Source organism: Solanum pennellii, chromosome 7, assembly GCF_001406875.1.
Source record: "Solanum pennellii chromosome 7, SPENNV200".
NCBI lineage: Eukaryota > Viridiplantae > Streptophyta > Magnoliopsida > Solanales > Solanaceae > Solanum > Solanum pennellii.
Genome location: NC_028643.1, coordinates 66,457,353 through 66,460,353, shown reverse-complemented (window position 1 = coordinate 66,460,353; position 3,001 = coordinate 66,457,353). Strand labels below are relative to the sequence as shown.

General features: G+C 41.3%; 1 pseudogene; it reads left to right on the top strand.

The window, feature by feature from the left end:
* Window positions 1-313: 313 nt before the first annotated feature.
* On the top strand, window positions 314-2,756 carry LOC107025180 (annotated as a pseudogene).
* Window positions 2,757-3,001: the final 245 nt, after the last annotated feature.

Sequence of the window (3,001 nt, the reverse complement as noted above, 5' to 3'; positions counted from 1 at the left end):
AGGATCTCTAATGGATGCTTGACGGTTTCATCTCAAAAGAAGTCGTCGTAGAGAGCCGCATACAGATTGTGCTTCCTCTACCAGATATTAGGTGAATTCGCCCTTATGTACCCTTTTAAGTCTTGCGACAATTAAGGAGGAGACAAACTGTACCCAAAGAGGCATACTATGATGCTTATGTATACGATATTGGAGATGATAGAGTGAACGACGCGTCTAAAATGTTCATAGAATGGAAAAGTTCCAAGCCGGTAGATGAAACCACCATCGCCCCAGACCAATTTAATGCAGGATACGATGAGGGTTACAAAAAATGGTTGAAAAAAAGACATACAAAGTATATCTTCTCCAACCCCGCATAGCTCAGCGTGACAGAAAAAGAAGCCAAGGTAGTGGAATAGCTACAAGAGGTAAAGAAAGAGGCCCAAGAAGTGTACGCTAAGTTTGTCAAGAACCAAGATACTCTTGAGTTAGCGACTCAAGAGGTGGAAAGACTGAGGCGTGGTTATGACGATTTTGATACCTAGGTCAAGGAGAAAATTGAGAGGATGCGATACAAAATCTTGGAAGACAACGGATGCCTAAGTGAGGGATTCTTGTTGATGCTAAGATATATGTTTCAGCAATACAAGACTCAGGGGGACGGCGATGGAGCAGGACCATCGGGCACAACATAGTGGATTTCGCCCCTGTGTGGATTTTTTATATGCATTTATGTTGTTTTTTAGCCCCTGTGTGGGCCTGCCTTTATGGTACTTTCAAATGGCCCCTGCGTGGGCTTGTTTTAATGTTTATCCTTTATTCTTCCCTTTGTGAACATTATTATTCATTTGTGAAATTCATTTGAGGGGGAATTGTTTATATGGTTCAAATTCACGCATACGTCATTCAAATGCGCAAGGACTACCCTTAGCACAAAAGGGCCCCCCTGTATATTTTAGGACGCGATATGTGTGTTTAACTGTTTATGTTCTATGTTGCTATGAATGAGGATATTGGAAACCAACTCTTTTATAGAAATTTCCAAAATATATACAGAAGTCACTATCACAAATGTCCGACCAAAATTTTCTGAGTCTTAAATCTCTCACTCAAAGGACAAACCTCATCTCCAAATCCTAAACACTACTCTACTGTCTCAGGAAAGGCAAAATCGTCGCTATGGACAAAAAAGGATATTCAAGCGAAACAAAGTGAAGAAGAGAGGATCGATAGAAAGAAGCAGCGCGGAAAGCGTTCATATGAATTATTATTTCCTCCTGAGAAAACCGAAGAGGAAATCAATAAAGAAAGTTATGAGGAGTTACTTGCCCGCCCACCTTTTCTCAAGGGACGTTTGGCAAACGGAGACAATAAAATTTTTCTCGAGGCATATCCGCACAAAGGCCGGAAAAAGATAAAGTTCCTCTTGTGCGCTCTTGTTTTTTAACACTATCGGTCTAGGGTCCTGCTAAGACCCGTCAAGAAAGTGCCCCCCCCCCAAGTGGAAGTAGGAGATCTCTGCAAGACATGTGAATGTCATCCTAGGGAGAAAGGACATACAATAGAGGAGTGTATTGGGTTTAAAAACGCAGTCCGTTATTTATTCAGTATGGATAGTACTCCTAACACTTGGGGTGACGGCGTCATCATTGCATGTGATGAACCACGTCTTGACATACCGGTCACAGAGGGAACCAGATTGTTTCATTGCTCCTTCACATGTTTCAAGAAAACACTGATAGAAATCTACTCGAATTTGGTTCAGAATGGAGTATTTACCCATTACTACAAGAATGTGGACATGCAATATTCTCTTCAGCACGAAATTCGAAAGCATTGTCCCTATCATCATCACGCCATATACCACAACATTTAAAAGTGTCTTGAGTTCCACCACGACCTCGAATCCCTCGTCAACATGCGGAAGATTCGAGTCAAGTTTATTCCTCGTGACTGATGTTGCAACGAGAAGAAGAATGACTGAGATGTAGTCATTATTATTATCTTTTAATCTTTGTTGTCTTTCAATTTCCTTGTAATCGTAATGATTCTTTTGTACTCGAACTACGTTAGGCCTGAATTCTCCTTGTGAGATACGTAGGAAGCCTTCCCAGGCCCGACCCCTATCTTTAAAAATTTTCATTATCCCCCTTCATGTTACGAGAAGATACGAAGGCCAGATCAAGGGACGTCAAAGAGCAGCTGCAAGAAGACCTTAACTCAACGTGATTTAGCTTTCTAAGACAGTGTCAAAACTAAAACAAGCAAACTTTTGCTTGTTAAAAAATGTGTTTCTGTCCTTACTCGTGAGTTAAAGATATCTTCAAAGAAAGCAACTTGTGTGTTTATCTACTCTTTATGTGATATTATGCATTTTTGTATTCTGAATCTGCACTGACAAATCTGCGTTTTAGTTGTTTTCCTTCTCAGGTACTTTGAAACTGATCTGTGTCGATCAAAAGCTGGCATATCATCCCTATTTCACAATATCAAAAGGTCCCGCAAATTTCTTCCCTAGACAAAGCTCAGACAATGGAAAGACTGTTATGAGGGATAGTAATGAAGAAGTAAGTCTTACTGATGTTGTGGTGGCTCAACCTACCATAGCGGACCAAAATGAGTTTACTCTGCAGCTGATGCAACAGATTGCAGAGATGAGGGTAGAGATGCAAGGGAGACGGGACCTGCCTCCGCCAGGATTTGTTGCTAACGTTGCTGATGGGAGACCTCTAATCTACTTCCCTTATTCAAATATAAATCCAGCCCAGAACTAGCCATCTATACCTGCTCAGAATCCGTCGGTTATAGATCTTGCTACCCAAAATCCCCAATATGCTTCCGCATCCTACCAAACTCCATCTCCTCCTCAAAACAACCACCCCCAAATGACACTCCATCCTCAAAATACCCACCATCAAACCGCTCTACCACCGCAAAATCAAAACCAAAATTGTTTCAATCCCCAAACACCCCATCACCACTTAAATCAGAATACAAATCCTTAGATTTACCCAAAGAA